Source organism: Balaenoptera ricei, chromosome 7 (assembly GCF_028023285.1).
Source record: "Balaenoptera ricei isolate mBalRic1 chromosome 7, mBalRic1.hap2, whole genome shotgun sequence".
NCBI lineage: Eukaryota > Metazoa > Chordata > Mammalia > Artiodactyla > Balaenopteridae > Balaenoptera > Balaenoptera ricei.
In genome coordinates this window covers 76,540,387-76,545,708 of record NC_082645.1, presented here as the reverse complement: position 1 = coordinate 76,545,708, position 5,322 = coordinate 76,540,387, and the positions used below count along the sequence as shown (strand labels likewise).

At 44.6% G+C, this 5,322-nt stretch overlaps 1 long non-coding RNA gene across 1 annotated transcript; it reads right to left on the bottom strand.

Annotated features, from left to right (window-relative positions):
• Positions 1-2,443: 2,443 nt before the first annotated feature.
• Positions 2,444-5,231, bottom strand: LOC132368598 (uncharacterized). Its single transcript, XR_009504134.1, has 2 exons — positions 4,624-5,231; positions 2,444-3,938 (listed from the first exon to the last, which is right to left on the bottom strand). It is a non-coding gene; the product is annotated as an uncharacterized LOC132368598 (long non-coding RNA).
• Between the last annotated feature and the right edge of the window lie 91 nt (positions 5,232-5,322).

Below are 5,322 nucleotides of genomic sequence, written 5' to 3'. Positions count from 1 at the left end.
AGTTCCAAGAAATTCCTTTAGACTATTTTTGAGATAACATTTTTATAAAGCCCTGACTTTCAATACTGATTACAAAATTCAGCAGTACGCAGTCTAAAAATAAAAACGGAAACCCCCCCAAATATTTTATTTTTATTTTAGTCTCCCCTTTTCATACCTAAAAGTATAAAACTGAGCTTTTCACCAACCTATTTAATGTTATTTTATCCATCTTATAGCCACACAGTGCTCTGAAAGGGGGGCTGTACTCTCAGCTGGACTTGGGCAGTGGGCACCATGCGAAAGAATTCCAACAGCTCCTGGTATTAGGTGGTTCACACCCCACCAAAGAGATGGAATTACCCCCAATTCATCCCCCCCCCCCCACAGTTTTACAGTGGCCTCCACCATCAATGCTTAGTTCTAAGTCCCTACGGGTGCCCGAGTCCCTGTCATCTCTAAGGGAGCCAACAGGAAGAAAAAGCCCTATTTATGCTTATTGGCATCACCTGCGTTGTCCCAAGCTTATTAGGTGGTGACAGGAAGAATAACAAAGTGGAAAGAGCAAGGGCTTTACAATCAGTCGAGTCTAGGCTTGAACCCTAGCTCTACCCCTAACTGAGTGACCTTAGGTGAGTTATTTAACCTCTCCGAGTCTCCAGTTTCTTTATGTGTACAATGGGGATAATAATAGTATTACTTCATAGGGGTGTTGTGAAGATGAGACAAGATAATATCTCATAAGCCCCTTGTTTAATATCTGCCACAGTGCTCCACATACATGGTGCCTTTTGTTATAGATGCAGCTCAATGCAGGTAACAATGCAGTAAAACTTCTGGCAGACATCCTTGGGAGGACCTTCTTATTGTATTTTTAATTATCCTTAAATGATGAAATAATAACTCTAGTCAGTATTTTCTAATTGCATCGAAGAAGAGGGCTGTGTTCAGGGCACATGATAAAGGTCTTCTTTATCATATTAGGGTCTTCCTTATTACGGGGTCTGTGTGTGCACAAATTCAAGGGACCCAAGATGAGGGATACCATTAGTCAGGATTTTATGGCTGTGAGACACCATTATCTTTTACTATGCTGCACTCATAATTGACATGTTGTAACAATTGGGCATCTTATGAAACTCTTAGGGAACAAATTAACAGTATGGAAGTAGTATTTACTGAAATAAAAACAAACAAAATAGAAGAGCAGGACAATGATCACATCAGTAAAAGATTGGAGTGAGGAGGGAGCTGGAAAACAGGGACTCTTGCACTGGACACATGGACTATGTCACAAAGGGAACATTAAGGAACTCTGAAATTTTTGCTAGGAGTCCAGAATGAAAGCTTCATGCATAAGTGTATGGCCAGCTTAGTGGGAATCATCTTCAAGGTGCTGCTTAGAAACAGGGATGCAGTGTGGAGTGTCTGAGACAGATGATTAAGGATATGAGCGTGTGTGACCCGGGAACTCTGCTCAGATGGGTGAGGCCCTCTGTGCTGTGAGGGGCTTGCAAGCAAATGGTGCAATTGAAACGGGCACCAGGAAGATCAATTAAAATGACTGAATACCAGAGAAATCCATCCCTGTTTTTTTAGCCTGAGGAAGGCAAGGCTGGGTAAGGCCAATCAAGGTTTGGAGAATGTGAAGGGAATATTGTGGTGATGCTAAGTGTCTGTCTTCTGTTTCTAAAGACAGCATACAAGAGAACGGGCCTTACATTGTAACGTGAGAGAATTAGATTAGACAGCAAAAGAAACTACCTATGGCAAAAGTTGAGAGACTGAAACATTTACTAAATGAAATTTGTATGTTTTTTCTGGCTGCACATGGAGAAACTAAACAGTAAATTTGGTGCCATGATTTTTGAGTTTTCAGTGAGTGTGATGGACAAGATGTCTCTTTTCCTCTTTCCAAATTCTCTTTCTTTTTTTAAGATTTTCTGTCTACATTTATCCCAATGACTACTACTACTGAAAAATGGCAAACTTTCCATATATGAATACATTTATTTTTTTAAGAAATTGAGGTAAACTTCACATAACATAAAATTCACCATTTGAAAGTATACATTTCAGTAATTTTTAGTACGTGCACAATGTTGTACAACCATCACCACTGTCTAGTTCCAGAACATTTTCATCACCCCAGAAGGAAACCCCACACCCATTAAGCAGTCTCTACCCATTCTCCTCTTCCCCAAACCCCAGCGCCTGACAACCACTCATATGCTTTCTGTCTCTATGGATTTGCCTTAGGAATATATTTCTTTTGGAATCTTCTGATTCTGCATTTAATTTTACAACTAGAGGCTGCAGACTACTGAGTGTATCTCTGTGTGTGTATGAGAGAGACAGAGAGAGAGGGAAATGGAGAGAAAGGGAGAGAGAGATGAGAGGTCAGCATTCATGAGAACCTTTGCAAGGTCAAATCTATTTGAAATATTCAAACAAAATGCAAATGTAGAGGATACTTATTTTTTAATTAGATGTCCATAACTTAAATTAGATGTCTGAAGGTAAATTTCTCAAGGATCCAGTCAATTACAGGTTGGAGAATTGTCAAACAGTTCTTGAGATATGCCTGCAGCATTGAGAAAGGCTTTTGAATGGCAACGTGGCTTCATCACTCCTATGTTAGGCTAAAAACTTTCAAACCCGACAGAAGCTCTGTCCTGGATCTGAGCTCTTCCTGTAATAGCTGATGATAACCCGATTATTTTTCTTTAGAGCAGTGTAGTGGTGACCATTGCTTAATCCGCATTTATTTGTCCTGGTGAGCACATCAGATACAGCAGAGGAAACTTAGGATGCCTGACAGGTAAGTGAAAAAGCAACTTAAAAATAAAATAATAAACCTCTTTTATTTTGCAACCATAAATACTTATTAATTTTAAATTAAAATGCACATTTTGTTCTGGCTGGAATTTTTTAAAAGTTAGTTAACCTATTTAACTTAAAAACTTGGAGAATGGACTAGAAAATGGTTTTTAGGACATCTTTTTTTTTGTAAACTGATTTAAAACTTGCATGGCTTCCTTAGTTATGATTACATTGACGGGAAGGTTGTGTTGTCTGAGTTCTGGAAAAAATGCATATGACTTTTGAAAGTAATCTTAATTTTCAGCCAGTCAAGTAATTCCTCAGAAGGAAGAATAGCCAGTTGGGTCTTGTGATTTAAGAGGTGCTTTGTAATCTAGACTGTCAAGGCCAGGAGATTACTGTCATTTTGCATTTTGTGCGTATTTTGAGGATTTTTTTATTCCATTTTCATTTTCAATTCCTTTCCATTTTATAAGCCCCAACAAATATATCTTGACTTTTCCCATTAATAAGGACTTAGGATTCCCCTGCCAAAGCGCAAACACATTACTAGTTTTGGTGTTATGGATCTTGCTTGTTTTCTTTCCAAATTTTCTTTTCCACAAGCTTCACTATAGTCTCCCACCTGTTCTTTTTGCCACCATTCTCTCAGTTTTGGCTTCTGAGGACTCTTTGGTGACAATGGAAAACAGAGTCTCCACATTACATTTCGAGATATGCATGACTTAGCTACTATTCCCACAAACATTTCTCAGACAGTGTGGACCGGAAGTAATTTTTTTTTAACCAACTGAATCTCCTTTAAGCTACCTGGAAGTTGGGGGCAGCACAGCACTCCCCTTATGGCAAGTAAAAATTAATGTAAAGCACTTGGAAGTCCTTGTTGCTGAGATATTCTGTGGCAAATATCATTATCTTTTGTGCCTTGCTTGAGGACCTATCCACAAAGTTCATCTCCAGTAAGCGATTGCCATAAGGTGGAGGAGTTTGATTCCTCTGTTCCCTCCTTCTGCAGGTGCCTCATATGAGTGTGCCTTGGTTTACTTCTCAAGGACATGTGGATACATGACCCCGTTCTCCAACTTCAGACAACAAACCAAATTTCTCCAGGAGAGAAGAGAAAGGACTTGAAAGTGCTGTGAAAGAAAGGAAAAAAAAGAAGGCTTGAAAAGGATAAAGGCAGTTAACAGCAGTACCTAAACTGTAAATCCCCTATCTCTGACCTCCAGACCACATCCCAACTGAATCCAGCTGCACCCCGCCCCTCGAACTCTGTGGCTCCTGATTGCCAGTCTAGATACAGGGCATATATTCCCGTGTGTCTCCTTTCACTACTGGGTGTCAGTCCGGCCTGTGCTCAGCGTGTGGAATCTCGTTGGAGTTTCAATGTGTAGGATCCAGTCCCCCGGTTTTGAGGAGATTGAGAAGGGTAAGGTAACCAGGGGGGCTATAGGGACTCCAGAGGTTCTGGCACAGAGGTGGTAGGGGTGGAGGTGGAAAAGTCAAGTAAGGTTCAAGTCTGGTCTTCTTCACAGTCGTTCACTCGCCCCTCCAGGAGGCCACCGAATGGCTTTATCTGGACAGGGACACAACTGGGATAACCGGTATTCCTGGTAACTGCCTGTGCGATACTAAGCCACTTGGGAGGAGAGGTGGGGAAGGGACGCGTGGGTGCGGGCGAGGGCCAGAGAGCGCTGAGAGAGAAGGATGGTTGGTAAAGGAAACGCTTGGGCTGCTTCCTCCTGGTTGCATCTTCAGGAAGGATTTGGAGACCCTAGCTCTGGGCTAGAGCTGGGTGCCCGAGTCGCTGCGGGACTTAACCTTTCCAAGGCTCCGTTTACTCCTCTGAAGAGGGCTGAACTCTGATCTTTGCGCCCCTTCCTGCCCTTTGATTCTGGCTCTTTGAGGGAAGCCCCGCTATGCAGTCCTGGGAAGAAAAGACATTCTCTGCCGCAGGCGGGCCGGAATGGGAAGGCCAGGAAAGCGGCCACTGTGACACGGATTATATTTATTTAGATACCTATATTAAAAATGATTTTCGTTAACAAAACAAAACAAAAAGGATGTTCCCCCACCCCCAAGCCCGGGCTGGCGCTTTGCACGACGACCGTCGGCGGCCGCCCTCTCCCCGACTGGCCAGGCAGCTGGTGCGAAGAAGCGCGGCTCGGCCCCGGGCTTGCCGCTCGCCTCTCCCCGCCGCCCCGCCGGCTCGGCGCGCGGTCCTGCCCTTCCCGGCCGCCCGACCTCCCCGATCTCTAATCGCGGCCTCCCGGAGGGCGGAAAACCCGGCGAGCAGAGTTCATCCGGCGACTGTCCCCGCAGGCCCGCGGGTTGCTCGCGGCCAGTCGGACCCTTGCGCCGCGGGCGGGTGGCGACTCCTGGGAAGGGCGTGGAGGGCGGCAAGGCCCCTGACCTCGCGCTGCGGGGACGCCCAGATGGCCCAAAGAGGGAGGGGCGGCCCGAGCGGCGGCGGCCGGAGCTCCGCCCCAGGCCTCGTATAAGGGCCGGCCTGAGCCGGGC